This window comes from Ovis aries, chromosome 17 (genome assembly GCF_016772045.2).
Source record: "Ovis aries strain OAR_USU_Benz2616 breed Rambouillet chromosome 17, ARS-UI_Ramb_v3.0, whole genome shotgun sequence".
In the NCBI taxonomy this organism is placed as follows: Eukaryota; Metazoa; Chordata; class Mammalia; order Artiodactyla; family Bovidae; genus Ovis; species Ovis aries.
This window is the reverse complement of record NC_056070.1, coordinates 66,424,353-66,440,964: the sequence shown is the minus strand read 5'-3', so window position 1 is coordinate 66,440,964 and position 16,612 is coordinate 66,424,353. Positions and strand designations below refer to the sequence as shown.

Below are 16,612 nucleotides of genomic sequence, written 5' to 3'. Positions count from 1 at the left end.
AAAAGAACATCTAAAAAGGCCAGGAGTGAGGGTCACATGAGAGCTATAAACCTATTGTTGTTCCTCCCTTGGGTCCTAGTTCCTACGTGTCTCTTGAAATGTGAGCATCTCACCACGTGCAACAGGATTTCAGAGCTTACAGATGTCACATTTTTGCCTCGAAACAGAAACTTTCAGTTTCTGTTTAATCAGGTGCTCAACAGAAGCGGTCACGGGCACGATGCTGGGGGATGCCAGTGGAGCTGGACTTGGCCACGTGGCCACGGTGCCCTCAGCCTTCTCGGGGGCGTCTCAGTGCCGGTTTGGATCCTGCATGAGTTTTGCTGTAAATGCCGGCTTCAGGATGCAATGCTTGGGCAAGCTGGGACGTCACTACATTTCCACGCTAGATCCCAGCTCATGCATCTTTGAGTCACACCTTCGGGAAGACCAGGCCCCTCGGTTATGGAATAGCATCTCCCATCCACAGTGACCGAGGCAGCCCACAGCATTTTGAGCACCAGGACTTCGGTACAAAGTTGCGATGTGTGTGTGCAGGGGGCGGGACGTGGGTGGGAGCACCACCCGAGGCATCATCTCTCCTGTGCCAGGGCCAGAGGCAACTGAATTTTGGGGAAAGGGCATGTTGCTAGAGTGCCCTGCGGAGCTTCTAGAGAGATGAGCATCTTTTCAGGGCCACGTTGCCATGACAGCCAGTTACCTGGATCTGATACCCAAGATCAAAGTCCTCTGTGAAGCCTGGGTACCCGGCTAGTTAGGGTAACCCCACATCCTTCCAGCAAGAGAAGTGAGCCTGCCCCTCTGTCCTAGCTTCCTGCCCGCTGCTGGGTCACCTCCCACTCCCCCTTCAGCCTCCCACTGCCCACCACCCACCACCCACCACCCACCACCATCCTGAGTTTGCATCTCAGCTCTGACATGTACTAGATGTTGTCCTTGATCAAGCCCAGTTACCTGAGAGAACCTCTGTTTCCTCATCTGTAAAGTGGGAGTAATGATAATAAAACCTTAGAGGTTGTTGGAAGGAGTAAATCATTAGCTTGAATGTCCTTTTCATAAGGTGCTTAGAGCATCGCAGGCTTCTGAATCATCATCTTCTTGGATGTCAGGAAAGGGGTTTAGAATCCACACACTTTGTGCCACATTTTTCTTCCTGCTTTCGATGACCATTGACAGAGGGGCTCCTATGTGCCCGGCTTTGTCTAGATGCTGGGGATACAGGTTGAGGAAGACAGAAAATGCCCCTGGCCCAGCTGTTCACAGGCTAGAGGAGCAAACAGGAATAAACTGTCTCATCTACACTTTCACAGTCACGACAGGTTCCCAGGCTGCCTTGCCCAGTGTCCATCTCATCAGGACATTTGCCAGGGGTGGGGGTTGGGGGTAGGGTTAGGCTTCCTCAAGGAGACAGTCAGGGGTTTTCTGAGTCAGGGGGCTGAGAGGAGGTCCAACCTAGAAACCAGGCGATCCCCTTCTTTAGCGCCACCACTGAGATCTACCAGTTTTATCTTTCAGACATTTCTAGAACCCAAACACGCCCTCCATGCCCCCAGCCCTGCTGGGTTGACCAGCTTCCCCCAGAGTATCTCAACAGCCTCCAAAACAGTCTCCCTGCCTGTCCTCTTCTGCACAACAGCCAGAGGGTCTTTGCGGAAACCAAAGCCGGCCCCTTCTTCCTCTGTTTCCCGCCTTCCATATCTTTCCATCTCTACCAGACTCCCTCTTCTGGCCCACAAAGCCCTGAAGCATCCACCCCTGCAGACCTCCCTGACCTCCTCTTACCTAGCCCACATCCTGTCCACTCTGCACTTCATGACAGCAACCCTTCCTTCTGAATGTTCATACCTGTGGGTCCCTGCAACTGACACAATCTCCTATGACCCCTGAGCCGTGCCTCAGGCTTCAGTGTAAACATCCCAGCCCTCCCTCCTTCGACCAGGTTGAGCGCCCTCTTTTCAGCTCCCTAATGCTTCCTGGGAGCTGCAGCAGACCCAGGAGACATAGGTTCTATCCTGGGGTCAGGAAGATCCCTGGAGGAGGAAATGGCAATCCACACCAGTATTCTTGCCTGGAAAATCCCGTGGACAGAGGAGCCTGGAGGGCTACAGTCCACAGGGTCGCAAAGAGTCAGACAAGGCTGAGCAACTGAGCAGCACGCACACACAAAATGCGTGTTGGAGGGTTCAGATTCCCCCACCCAGATGCAGGACCCTTGCTCTTGTGTTACTTGCTGACTCTCAGGCCCAGCACAGGGTCACAGGGTGCTCAGGAAACGCATGTCGCTACAGTCAGACCTCTCTTCCTTTGATTTCCATTTCTCTACCCAGAAAGGGACATTATAAAACACCCAGCAGGGTTACCATGCAGCGAGTCACACCAAGCCTGTGGTATGTGCACAATAAACACTATATAACATTACTCAGTAACAGCTGGTTCCATGGAAACAGGGGATTTCATTTTGCCAGTTCCAGCAGGCAGTTCCTACATGGCAGGCACTACTTATTGGCCATATGAATGAATGAATGAATGAGCTACAGATAAACACATGGCTGCACATGGACAGATTACTTAACATCTATATGTAAGATGGGGATGATAACAGACCTCTGACAAGGTTATTAAAGGTTTAAATGTATAAATAGAGAGTGCTTAGAGCCATGCCTAAATAGTATCTAATTATATTACTTATAGAAAGCGAATTATATATGTATATGAGCTTCCCTGGTGGGGCTAGTGGTAAAGAACCCACCTGCCAATGCATTAGACGTAAGAGACCTGGGTTCCATCCCTGGGTCAGGAAGATCCCCTGGAGAAGGAAGTGGCAGCTCTCTCCATTATTCTTGCCTGGGAAATCCCATGGACAGAGGAGCCTGGCAGGTTAGAGTCCATAGGGTCGCAAAAAGCGGGACACAACTGAGCAGACGCACAAACAACAATGTGTGTGTGTGTGTGTGTGTGTATGCAGTTATGGTGGTAACGATTATAGAAATTATTTTAAATAGGTAATATATGAAAGAAAGTGAAAGTGAGGTGGCTCAGTAGTGTCCGACTCTTTGCACCCCGATGGATTGTAGCCTGCCAAGCTTGCTGTTCAAAAGGAAAAAGAACAAAGGCTCACAGTAAAAAGTAAGCCTGTTCCCCTGCCTTCCCTTCCTTCAGGTATTCAACCCACATGCATATAACGCACAGATCGGTCTATTATCTGCTGTTTTACAGATGGAGAAACAGAGGCACAGAGAAGTTAGACCGAGATGAGACCTCCCAGCCCAGAGTTTTCGTCTTGTCTGTCAGGGATTCTCCACCTCGCATTTAGGCTGGATGGCTCTTGGTTTGGGGGGAAGGAGGTCAGCCCTCCTCCCCTCCATTGTAGGCTATTTAGCAGCATCCCAGGCCTCCACCCACTAGATTCCAGTAGAAACATACTCCCACCTTCAGCGCCGCTCCGCCCCCCCCCCCGCCCCCCGCAGCGGTGACAATCAAAAATGTCTTCAGACTTTTCTAAATGTCTTCCGGGGAGCGGGGCGGCCCGCAAGAGAGCGAAATCACACCCTCTTTGAGAACCATTGATGTAAACGAACTGTAGGGCAGCCCTTCAATCTTGTCTTTTTTGTTTTATGCAAACAGCATTTAAAACACTGCCCAGGGTCTGGTTTTCTTCTCTCACACCACTTCTGGCGATCATTCCACTCCCTTGCATACAGACAGAGGGAAATTCTCTTAAACAGAACTGCCGGCGGGAGGAAAAGTGGTGAGCTGCCTGGCCTGGGGGTAAGTCGGCGTGTGGACCGGGTTGCGCAGGGACGTCTCCCTGGGACGCCCCGCCCCACCACGCGGTCTGGAGGCTGGACTGGGGTGATGGGGAGTGGCCGTGGGCGGGCCTGAAAGGGGCGGGGCCACGTTCCAGGCACGCCCCCGCGCAACGTCACGGCGCCGCGGCCACGCCTCCCCCGGCCGGGGCGGCTGGCGAGCTGGGAGTCGCTGGGCGCGCGGGGCTGCCGCGGCGAGCCTCTCACGGTAGGTGGCCCCGGGGCGGCGCGGTGCGGGGGCCTGGGCTGCTGCCGCCTGCAGGAGGCCGCCTGCGGGTCGGCCTCGAGCGCCGGGGAGCCCTCGGCCCTCGCGGCTTTTTCCCTGGCCCGGCCCGGCTGCTCCGGGCTCCGGAGCTGGGTGCTGGGAGGAAGGCGGCGCTGGCGGGCGTCTCGCGGATCCTACCCGCTCCGTGCGCTCCGTGCGCTCTCCGCGGGATGCGGCAGAGACCCGGTCCCCGTGACCCGGATCCCGCGGTGAACCCGGGAGGTGCTCAGCGTCTGTGTGTGTGTGTGTGTGTGTGTGTGTGTGTGTGTGTGTGTGTGTGTATTGAGGGGAGAGGGGACGGGAAGCAGCGTGTCTCCGCTGTCGGAGCCACCGACCCCTCCCTGGCGTGCGCGGGGACCCCCACGCGGGCGCCGAGACGGGCGGGGGGTGGCTCGTGGAAGTTAACTTGCAGCCGCTGTGGAGTTGCGAGGCGTGTCTCAAGTGGAGGGATTAGGGGAAGGAAATAGTTGCCTGGAGCGGGGAGTGGGGGGCGCCGAGAGCATGAGACAAGGGGTCACCCGCCAGGAGGGGTGTGGAGTTTGACCAGAGGATCCCGCTGCCCAGAAACCTCCGGCTCTCGGAGGAGTGAGTTGAATGGGAGATGCCTCGTAAAGCTAGGACTGGGAGTGGCGGCCAGGGAAAGGGGGCATAGTCACTAAGGTTGGGCGCGCCGGACCTGGCAGAGTCTGTTATTATGTGGGGCGGAGGTCGAGGTCTAGCTTTCCCACTTCAGAGGCCCGCCCCCTCGTGAGGACGGATGGGAACCATCCGATTGAGTGCAGTAGTTAGAAGGGCTGATCACTTTGCCTTCTTCTCCTTTTACAGATGGGGAAACTGAGTGTCAGAGAGGTCTTGTGCCCACGTCCTTAGATCCCACAGCTAGGATGTGGGATGTGGGAGAAGTGAAACGCAGCCTGAGGCCCCCTGACTCCGTGTATCTTGTAGAGACGTTGGAAGGGAGGTGCGGGGGCGTGGGGAGCTGGTAAACTACTCATCCTTCAGAAACCTCCTTGAGCAGCACCTCCTCCTGGAAGCCTTCCCTGGCACTCTACAGGCATCGTTCAGTTCAGTTCAGTCGCTCAGTCCTGTCTGACTCTTGCGACCCCATGAACCTCAGCGTGCCAGGCCTCCCTATCCATCACCAGCACCTGGAGTTTACCCAAACCCATGTCCATTGAGTTGGTGATGCCGTCCAACCATCTCATCCTCCATCGTTCCCTTCTCCTCCTGACCTCAGTCCTTCCCAGCATCAGGGTCTTTTGGCATCGTTGGGCCTTCCTATTTGGTATCCCACAGAGTTAACAGGCCCTTGCTTGTTAACCTTTTTGCAGGTCTGTCTCCCATTCTGGGCTGTGGACACTTTTCCCTCTACTCCATCTCACATGCCTTCATTTAGCTGGGTGGCTTGATGGTTATGCCAGGCTTCTGGGTTTGGACAAATCTTGGTGTGACTCACTCTGGTTTAGTAGTGATGTGGCCTGGGCAAGTCATCCCCTGCACTCAGCCTCAGTTTCCATGACTGTGAAATCGGGTTTATTGTGTCACTTGTGAACCATTTTAACCTACTGACTCCCAATTGTACTATTATTTATTTAATATATGTGTTTATATCACCTTATTCTTTAAAATCTCATGTAATTTTTTAAAATCATAGCCTTATTGAGATATAACTCACATACCATACAATTCACCCATTTAAAGTATTCAATTTAGTGGTTTTTGAGATAGTCACAGAGTTGTGCAACCGTCACCAGTGTCTAATTCTAGAACATTTTCACTGCCCATAAAGAAACCCTGGGCCCATCAGCGGTCACTGCCAATCCCTCCTTCCCTCAGCCCCTGGCAACCACTTATCTACTTTTCATCTGTATGGATTTGCCTATTCTGGACATTTCCTATAAAGGGAATCATGCACTATGGCCTTTTGTGATTGGTGCTTTTCACTTAGAATGTTCACAAGTTTCATCCACGTGCTAGTATGCGCTACTTTATTACTTTTTTTTTACTTTAGCATAAAAAAATATATTTATTTGGCTGCTCCGGGTCTTAGTTGAGGCATGTGGGATCTTCAATCTTCGTTTCAGCAGGATCTTTAGTTGTGACATGTGGGATCTAGTTCCCTGATCAGGGATTGAACCCAAGACTTCTGCAGTGGGAGCATGGAGTCTTAGCCCCTGGACCATCAAGGAAGTCCCTATTTTAGTAGCTCATTACTTTTCTGGGGGGTGCTGAGTAGTATTCCATTGCATTGAATAGATCCTATTTATCTGTTTATCAGCTGATGGGCATTTGGGTTGTTGCCACTTTGGGACTATTATGAACAGCGCTGCTTAGAACATTCCTGTATAAGTCTTTGTGTGGGTGTATGTTTCAGTTCTCTGGGGTACAGCCCTAGGAGTGAAATTGTGGGGTCATATGGTAATTCTTCGTTCCACCTTTTGAGGTCCTGCCAAACTGTTTTCCAAAGCAGCTTCGCTGTTTTAGAATCCTATCCGCAGCAGATGAGGGTTCTAATGCTCTTGAACAAATTTAGTCTTCAGCAGCTGAGATCTTCCAAATCACTGGCTTTGACCCCTGCTAGTTAGAAGTTAACACATGTGAAATTAATGCACATGAAATTTACACAGGTGAAACTGAAGCACAGGAAATTAAGCTCTTCCTTAGCAGAGTAACTGGGAAGCCTGGGTACTCTGAGGAAGGGAAACAGATCAAGTACTGGGGCAGTTAGGTGAGGCCCATGTGCACTGTGTCCTCCTCTAACAGTGAGAAATATTTGCTGAGGTTCCTCCTGCCAGATCCTGAGTGGGACCAGGGGAGGCCGTGAGGAAAGGAATCCCGGGGCTTACTAGGCCCACCCCAGGACCCGGCGCACGATCCGGTGGCGCCTTCAGGGGCCTCTGTGTTGGCTGAAAGGAAAGGGGGATGGCTCAGACCCCACAGCCCTAGGCCAGCAGGAGTGCCTTGACAGCTGAGGCTCTATGTGGAAGCCGGGGACACCTCTGACGGGTTTCCTAGACTGCAGCCCCAGGACTTGGAAGTGGAGCCTGGTCCTGCCTGTGCTCCACCCCATACCCCTGTGACATCCCCTGGCAGCCACGAGGCTCCCTTATCTTGCAGTCATGCTTAGTGTCTGGCTCTTTGCAACCACATGGACTGTAGCCCGCCAGGCTCCTCTGCCCATGGGATTTTCCAGGCAAGAGTACTGGAGAGGGTTGCCATTTCCTCCTCCAGGGAACCTTCTGAATCAGGTATCGAATTTGAGAATCCGGAGTTTCCTGCACTGCAGTCAGATTCTTGACCGCCTGAGCCATTGGGCAAGTTAGATACACCCTAAGTGGGCCACTGCTTATTTCCAGAGACACCCCCCTGGGCCTGAGGCCTGAGCGACGGCCACCTGTGTCCCTCCTCTCGGTCGTTGCCCCCACACCTGGGACACCCACGCTCCTTGTCTTTAGATAAGACAGGGCTGCCCAGGAAGAGCCCAGGTCAGAGGGCGCTGGTGTCGTGAGACCACAAGGGGGCTTGAAGGTCACCAATTCTTCCTGAGGGTTAGCCTGTAATCCGCTGGTTCAGGAACCTCAGCTGGCACTGGGCTGTGCATCCCGGGGTCCCAGCCACTGGCCTCGTCCCACCCAGGCCGCCGCTCTTTGGGAGGGTCGTGGAGACCTGGCCTTCTGGTGGCCGTGTCCAGCCCCTCCTGCTTTTGTTCTCTCATGCATCCTTTCCCTCCCTTGGCCTTTAAAATCCTGACTTCTGTGCATGGAGAAGGAAGCCTGAAGAAATGGAAACAGGGCTGTGGTGGCTAGGCAAGGGGTTGCCCCGTGCTGGGCCTCAGTGTATCCCGCTGGGGAATGGGCGTGGACTGAATGCAGTAGCACCTTGGAATCTGTAAAGCGCTCAGGTGTGTTATCCACGTGACTTCGTGGATCAATTTGTAGCAAGAGTGGCAGCTCAAAAGTGGCTGATATTGACCCGAAAGCCCGGGTGTGGCCGTCGTGGCTTTGATCTGCCAGGCAGTAGAGTGGAAACCTGTCTGGATAGCAGGCTCCTGGCCTCCCTACTTGCCACCTGTCCCAACTGCCTGCCTCCTCGCTCTCTGCAGACACATCTGTTCTATCTGGTTCCGGGGCAGGTTCCAGGGTGCCTGCCCCTTCCCACGCCCCCTGCTCGGGTCTCCTCCACCCTGGGCTTCCACAGCCCCCAGGATAATGTCTGGGCCGCCAAGTGAACTCCCGCCCAGGCAGCTGTGGCCAGAGAGTGGGCTGGGCCATAGCATCTTTGAGGGCCCGGGCCTGTGTTTGAATCCGGGCAGTTCTACATGAGGGCGAGGTGTTCCCTGGCTGACTCCTCAATGCCTCAATTTTCTCATCTGCAGAATACAGGCGCAGCTGGGACCTACTTCCTGCGGGTGTTGACGGGAGGGGTCGCGGGTAAAGTGCCCACCCTGCCCCTAGGGGAAATGCCAGGCCCCTGGGGTCAGACAGGCTCTTCAGAGATAGTGTTGCTTTGTGAGACCAGCTTCCCCATCTATCCAGAGGCAGTGATATAAATACAGTGTCAACAGGGCTCGCTGAGTGCCAGGCAGTGTTCTAGGTATTTTCTGTGCTTGAATTCACTTAATTCTCCCACCCGTCCTCCGATATGTCCACGCAGAGGCACAGAGAGGCAAAGTCATTGGCACAAGGTCACCCAGCTGGGAAGTAGGGAGAGACAGGGTTTGAATCCAGAGTCTACACACTTTTTTTTTTTAATCCTTTTATGTGCTGGGTATTGATTGCTACGCAGGCTTTCCTCTAGTTGCAGAGAGTGGCGGCTTCTCTTGTCTTGGTGCACAGACTTCTGGAGGTGGAACACAGGATATCTGGGCTCTAGAGCCACAGGCTCTGTAGCTTCATTGCTCCCAGGCAGATGGGATCTTCCCAGATTGGGATCAAACTCATGTCTCCTGCATTGGCAGGAGGATTCTTTACCACTGAGCCACCAGGGACGCCCCCAGGGTCTACACTGTTAATTACCGTCTTACCTGCCTCTAGATACCCTGTCTTCATGCCTAACATACAGAAAATCTCAGTTGCTCTTATTACATTATTATAGAATTATTCTTAGATATTTTATCATAAAATTTATCATAAAATTACTGTATGTTATTAATAATTGTTCATCCTTTTTCTGCCCTTCTATCCACACTGCTTCTCGGATGGACAGAACATGCAGGGCTTTTGGCTTGTGAGGTCTAGATTTCTCCCCCGCAACCCAGGTGTCCCAGTCTCATGAGCAGCTGGGGGCTGGGCAAGAGCTCAGAGGCAGCTGAGTCCCAGCTCTGCCTCCAGAGTGCTGTGTGACATTGGACAGAGTGCTTGCCCCCACTGAGACTCCGTTTCCCCACCTGTGAAATGGGTAGGCAGGGCTGTAACAAGCTGCCAGTCAACAGCTTCACCCCACAGGGTGGCTCTTGTATACTCTCACGATGTTTTATTTTAAAAAGAGAAAACATTCGAATATTTTTAGAGAATAATGCCAAAGCCTCCCTTCTTAGGGAAACTCAGGAGCTTGGGCCACGCTAGAGTGTCCTGAAGCTGCCCCTTTGGTGGCCAGGGCTCTCCTGGTTTCTTCCCACTGTGCCCCAGCCCTGAGGGTCCCTGGCCAAGTGCACACCTTCCAGGCTCTGAGGACCCCAGGGGCCTGCCTGAACCCCAGGGGTTCATTTGAATGAGCAGATCCGTTGCTTTAAATATGAATATGTATTTTAAACCACTGGTTGCAGTGTTCTCCAGGAGCGCTTCCAGCGCTGCTTTTCTGGGTCATCAGAGACTGAGGCCTCTTACCTCTTCTGCTGTAAACCTTCGAGTCTTTCTTTTTTAACGTGGCTGCTCCAGGTCTTAGTTGGGGCTTGCGGGATCTCTAGTTGCGGCATGTGCCATCTAGCTCCTTTACCAGGGATCGAGCCTGAACTCCCTGCATGGGGAGCGTGGAGTCTTAGCCACTGGGCCACCAGGAGAGTCCCCTCAAGGCTTCTAACACGGCCTTGTCCCCATCCTGCAGTCCCTCTCTGGGCCGCAGGGTCCTGCCTTACCAGGTCCAGGCCCCTGACTAGCCCACAGGGTTATTTGGGGGCCAGGTAAGGTCCCGCTAGGGCTTCCCAGGGGGCTCAGTGGTAAAGAATCCACCTGCCAATGCGGGAGATGTGAGTTTGATCCCTGGGTCGGGAAGGTCCCCTGGAGGAGGAAATGGCAAGTCACTCCAGTATTCTTGCCTGGGAAGCCCCACGGATAGAGGGCCTGGCCGGCTACAGACCATAGAGCGGCAAAGAGTCGGACACGATTGACGGAGGCCCCTCTGCCGTGAGGACGTCCACGCCGCCTCACAGCTGCCGGAGCACCATCCCATACCCTCTCCCTGCCCTCGCAGGGTGCCAGAGAGACACTTCTCTACTGACAGCTTCATTTCCCAGAAACTGACACTCCGGTCACTTCCCTGAAGTCACGCAGGCCTGAGGAGACAGCACCAGGATTCGAACCCCCTCCCCAGCTCCAGTGGCTGCCGCGGCGGGTCAGCCATCCACCTGTCACTGCGTGGACATCTGCAGTCAGCGCCGTGACCCCTGCACCTGGCCCTGGGCCACACTGGGCCCTCAGTAACTTGCTAAATAAATAAGGACACGTGGCAAGTTCTCAGCTAGATGCTGGGGTGCAAGATTCAGGAAGCCACCAGGTCCCACTTTTCCCGGAGCACATGTTCCAGTAGAGGTGGCAAAAAGAAAAAGAGAAAAGGATATCTCTGACGTGAGCTGCCCAGCTGGGGAACTGGGACTTCCCAGGGTGGCTCAGCAATAAAGAATCTGCCTGCTGATGCAGGAGACACAAGCGACGCCGGTTCCATCCTTGGGTCAGCAAGACCCCCTGGAGAAGGGAATGGCAATCCACTCTGATGTTCTTGCCTGGAGAATCCCATGGGCAGAGGAGCCTGGCGGGCTATAGTCCATGGGGTCGCAGAGAGTTGTACATGACTACATGACTGAGACACACCACACCTCTCAAACGTGAACACTTGCACGAATCCCCTAGAGATCTCGCCGAACTCTGCAGATGCTGACTGGGCAGGCCCAGCTCTCAGGGGACTCCAGTGCTGCTGTCTAAAGACCACACTTGAAGCAGTGACAACCTAGATCAGAGGTCCGAAAACTACAGCCCATGGGCCAAATCTGGTCCACAGCTGGCTTTTATAAATAAAGTTTTATTGAAACAAAGTTTTATTGAAACCTAGACAGCATATTAAAAAGCAGAGATGCATATTAAAAAGCAGAGATGTTACTTTGTCATAAAAGGTCTGTCTAGTCAAGACTGTGGTTTTTCTAGTAGTCATGTATGGATGTGAGAGTTGGACTATAAAGAAAGCTGAGTGCTGAAGAACTGATGCTTTTGAACTGTGGTGTTGGAGAAGACTCTTGAGAGTCCCTTGGACTGCAAGGAGATCCAAGCAGTCCATCCTAAAGGAAATCAGTCCTGGGTGTTCATTGGAAGGACTGATGTTGAAGCTGAAACTCCAATACTTTGGCCACCTGATGCGAAGAGCTGACTCATTTGAAAAGACCCTGATGTTGGGAAAGATTGGGGGCAGGAGGAGAAGGGGACGACAGAGGATGAGATGGCTGGATGGCATAACCGACTTGATGGACCTGAGTTTGAGTGAACTCCGGCAGTTGGTGATGGACAGGGAGGCGTGGCGTGCTGCGGTTCATGGGGTTGCAAAGAATCGGACACGACTGAGCGATTGAACTGAACTGATTGAAAGGGGCCCACACTTTCTTCCACCTACCACAGCAGAGTCCAGTAATTCTAACAGAGACCATATAGTCCGCAGACCTGAAAACAGTTTTTATAAAAAATCACTAGTGCTTTTTTTAGGGAAAAAAAAAATTTCTATTGAATTTGTTACAGTGTTGCTTCTGTTGTTTATGTTCTGTTTTTTGGCGGAAGCCTGGGGGAATCTTAGCTTCCTGACCAGGGACTGAACTCACAGCCCCTGCATTGCAAGGTGAAGTCTTCACCACTGGACTACCAGGGAAGTCCTGCCAGTAATAATTATTAGGCCCTTTATAGGTTGTCTGACAACCTCCATCTACTCATATTACTCAAGTGTTTTGTGTTTTGGTGAATGTAATGTTGTCATAAAAAGGATTGCAGTTAACATTTGAGGGCCTCCTGGGTACTTAGCTCTTTAGGGGTAGTTCACTGTTGTATCCACTTTATGGGTGAGACAGACTGAGGCTCGGATTGGCTGGGTCACGGATGCAGAGTCTAGGGGGCCAGGAAGTGGGCGGGGCCAACTGGTGCCAGGTGAGTACATTCCTGTTACGTCAGAGCTTCTGCCTGGAAAGTCTTCATGGAGCACAGAGAAGGTTTTGTTTTGATTTCAACCCCTCCGAGTGCACTTGGATGCCTTCCCTTTCTTCTCCCATGGAGTGGACAAATACTCCATGCAGCTGGTGCTGGGAGTTGGGGGCCTTGCTGACCCCTAATGTCGAGAGGACGTAGGGAATGCCCAGTCCTGTGCCTTCCAGTGGAGGAGGCAGTGAACCAGAGAGGCCACTCAGGCTGCTAAGCACCTGGGGGAACCTGACATGGGCTTGGGAGGCAGTCAAGGAAGGCTTCCTGGAGGAGGGGGTACAAATTGTACCAGTAGGAGTTAGCTGCGTTGAGGAGGGCAGGAAAGGTTTTCTAGGGGAAGGGAACCACAGGCACAAAACTGGCCTTGTTGGTTTGGTACAGCTCACAACACTGAGATTTTTCTCTGTCTGTGTGTGTATGTTGGGGATGAGAGAATGTTAAAAATTGGCTGTGTCAGAAAACCTGGGTTTACCCTGGCGAAGGAAAAAGTTTTCCTCTCCCAAGTTCCCCTCCACCTTCTGATGGCTTCCTAGATAGGGTCTGCTGTGGGTGCTAACTCGGTGCTTGTCTCCAGGGAGTCCTGTGGACGAGCAAAGGGCAGACCCCCCCCCCACCCGCTGGGCTCCTGGGGGTGGGCTGTGTGGGGTGGTCCTTGGGCTGCCGGCAGCCTCAGCCAAGAGGCAGGAGGATCGCTTCCTTTCCGTGTCTTCTTTGCAGTCACTTTTTAATTAAGGCGTGTTGTTAACTGCAGGTGTGAGGGGGCAGAGTTTCCTTTGAAGATGTTTTTAACGATATTGAATTCATTTAGCCAGAGTATCAGGCAGACAGCAGCGAAGGGGGTGTAGCTGTTGTCATCAAGGTGGCCCTCGGCAGGTGGGAATTTGGGGGGGAGCCCCGTGGTGGGGGTGGGGGGAAGCTGGGAGGGGGCCAGACCCGCAGCAGCCTTCCCCCTGATTGTCTGCTCTTTCCCTGAAGTCGAAGGAGCCGGGGCCAAGGGTCGGGGCAGGGAAGGACCCGTTTAGCCATGGTGGTGCGGGGTGTGCGTCCCCTGTCGGTGGGCGCTGGGGAGCCGAGGTTCCTGTTCCAGGCTGCTCCCCGTTGCTCTCACTCCCCGCCGGCCGCCGTCTGCCAGGGTCTCTATTTCTGCTGTGCCCTGTCTCTCTTTCCCATCCCTGTCTTGGTTTTGGTCTCTCCCCTGACTGTGACTGTCTCCCCTCGTCCCTCTCTCGAACCCGCGCTCCCCCCCCCCCCACCCTCCGTCTCTGGCCCATCTCTGTCTCTCCGCATCACTCCCACCCCCGTCCCTGTCCGTCTGTCTGTCCTCTCCCTCCCCGACCTGGGCTACTTCCCCTTCCCCTCCCCCCTGCACACACCCTGACTCGCTCTTCCTTGCTCTCCTCTGTCCCACTTCCTTCTGCCGCGAGTGACATCCTGCCTCAAGGCCCATCAGAACCCCCTGGGGACCAGCCATGTGTGCCCCATGGAGGTGCAGGAACCTTGGTGTGGTCCATGTTGGCTGGGTGAAGAGAGAGGGCACCAGGGAGGTCAGGAGGGTGGCTGAGGCTGCTGTCCAGGGTTCTCAGTCCACCCCCCAAACCCCGGGACGGCCCCCCCGCCCCGCCCAGCTGACCCAGGGCTGCAGGGAGGAAGAGGAAGCTTGGGTTGAGGGCCTGTGGGTGGATTGCCGCTGTGGGTTTGATTTGGGCTGGGGCTCTGTCCCCTGGGGTGGCGAGGGTTTTGTACCCTGGCTCCCAAGCAGAGGTACATGTCCGTGGGTGGTCCCCTTGGGCCACGCAGGGGCCATGCAGAGGCCATGCGCCCACCCAGCCAGGCACCACGCGGCGTGTCCCCGGCTCCCCTCCAGCACACAGTAGGCCAGCAGTGCATGTGAGAGTTTGGGGGTGAAGGGCCAGATCAGAGACTGAGTCCAGCCTCTTCCTTCCGCCCACGGGGAAACCGAGGTCCAGAGAGCGGAGGTGATTTGCGATTTGCTTAAGGATGTGCCCACGGACTTGGAACCCAGAGCCGTGTCCGGGGGCCCTCAACCTTGGCAACAGGACAGCGCGGTTGGGTGTTCCTGGTGGCCTTGGGTCGGGGTCACGTGAAAACCGTGCCTGAGGAGGTGGGAGACTCGCCCACCTGCTGGGGACCCCCCTCCACACCCTCCAGGGGATGACACGCAGCCCCGAGGTTTGCAGAAGGGGTTGGGGCTGTGGAGTCAGAGGTCACTGACCTCCCAGCTGGCAGACAGTAGGCTTGCTTTCAGCCCGGGGCTGCGGCTGCCGGGGCCTCAGGAACCTCGGTCCTCCACTCTTGTGTCACGGCTCTGCCCTTGGGTCGCACGGAGGATGCTGTTGTAATCACAGGTGTTCTGTGGGTTCGCTGGGGAAACCAGAAGGGAGAGACGCAGCTCTGCCGAGGAGGGAAGGGGCTCTCCTTGCGTGAGGCTCCAGTGTCTGGGGATCCGCCCTGCCCCGCTCCTGCCGTCCCTCCCATCCCGAGAAAGGTCGGTGGGAGCACAGTGCCTTCGAGCAGGCGGCAGCACCCCCCAACCCCCGAGGGCTTGTCCTCCACAGCTGGCTGCACCCCACGCCCAGAACCCCCACCCAGCAGCTCTGGAAGGGGCCCAAGAGTTTCCATTGCTCACACGTTCCCAGCTGCTGCTTTGGCTAGACAGACCTGTGTGGGCAAAGCGATGTCTCTGCTTTTTAATACGCTGTTTAGGTTTGTCATAGCTTTTCTAACAAGGACCAAACGTCTTTTTAATTTCATGGCCACAGTCACCATCTGCAGCGATTTTGGAGCCCAGGAAAATAAAATGTGTCTAGCAGTGTAGGCTCAAGATTCTGCTCCACCATGTACCTGCCGAGAGTTCTGAGGCAAGGCCTTTACCTCTCTGTGCGTCGGCTTCCTCGTCTGTCCAATGGGACAATAACAGCACTGTTTCCGTAGGTTGGCTGTGAGGATTGAGTGAACTGGTCCGTGTAAGGTGCCTGGAGCAGTGCCAGGCATGGGGTGAGCAGTCTGCGCGTGTTTGCTGCTATCAGTTACTGCTGTTACTTTTATTACCGTTGTCGTTTCCATCCGCCCCCATACGGTTCTGCAGATGAACTTTTTGGCCAACCCAGTATATATGTAGATGTATTTTTTTTGTTTTGTTTTTATAGGTACTATCTCACTCTGACTTTAGAATCTTCCCAGTATACCTTGATTTTAATTAATATAAAAAAGAAAGGAAATGATCGCTGGCTTATCTAGATAGGCTGAGTTGGGCAGTGTTTTCTTTTAAGAGATTTATTGCAGGATTTAGCTCACCCAATTACGGGTCAGACACACTTGAATTGACTTGTGCACAGCGGTGTGACCTTGGGCCAGCCCCTTCTCTTCTCTGGTTTCCAGTTTCGGTCCCTGTAATTGGGGATCCTATTAGTGGCTGTCTCTTGCGTTCCTGGCAGGATTATATGTGAGTTTATGTGGTGCCTGATGCATAGAAGTGCTCAGTAATTCATAGCAATCTGGATTGTGTTGTTTACCCATTTTACAGATAAGGAAACTGAGGCTCAGAGACTTTCAGGGACTCTTCCCACAGCAGCATGCTCCCTGAGTCTGTTTCTGGTGATGTCTGGGCAAGTCTGCAGATGCAAATACTTCCAGCAGAGTCCCAGGCCCCTTCAGCACCCCAAACCATTTTTCTTTAAAGAAAGACCATTTACTCACTCTGAATCTAGCCCCCAGAGGTCAGTGAACCATGAGGAGATGGTTCTCCTCACGGGCTCCTCCCTCTGATTTTTAAAGTGTTCTTGTTCTGAGCAGCCCTTGGAGCTCTTTGAAAGTCTTCCTCTTCTGTCTGCTTCGGGAGCAAGCAAGAGGAAGGAGGGCCTCCCAGACCTGGACTGCGATTGTCCACAAGGGAAGCAGGTGGGTAGGTTGATGTCCCGGGTAAAACGAGGTTCCCGGGGATGCGCTGCCTGCAAATGGCTCTCTTAAAACCCCCACCCAGGGATTTCCCTGGTGGTCCCATGGTTAAGAATCTGCCTGCCAATGCAGGGGACACGGGTTCGATCCCTGGTCCGTGAGGATTCCACATACCTCGAGGCAACTAAGCCCGCGAGCCACAAGTGCTGAGCCCACGTGCCAGTGCTGAAGCCCGTGCA

The 16,612-nt window shown here is 54.0% G+C and overlaps 1 protein-coding gene across 7 annotated transcripts in view; it reads left to right on the top strand.

Annotated features, from left to right (window-relative positions):
• Positions 1-3,680: 3,680 nt before the first annotated feature.
• Positions 3,681-16,612, top strand: part of TPST2 (tyrosylprotein sulfotransferase 2) — a 56,242-nt gene continuing 43,310 nt past the window's right edge. For 3 of the 7 annotated variants that reach the window (XM_012097998.4, XM_060400844.1, XM_060400845.1), the window contains exon 1: positions 3,950-4,014. The gene's annotated coding sequence lies outside the window, so the exon portion shown is untranslated. Of the gene's footprint in view, positions 3,769-3,949; positions 4,294-10,347; positions 13,332-16,276; positions 16,377-16,612 lie in introns of those variants that run through there. The other 4 variants (XM_042234761.2, XM_042234763.2, XM_042234764.2 and 1 more) reach the window with 4 other exon arrangements.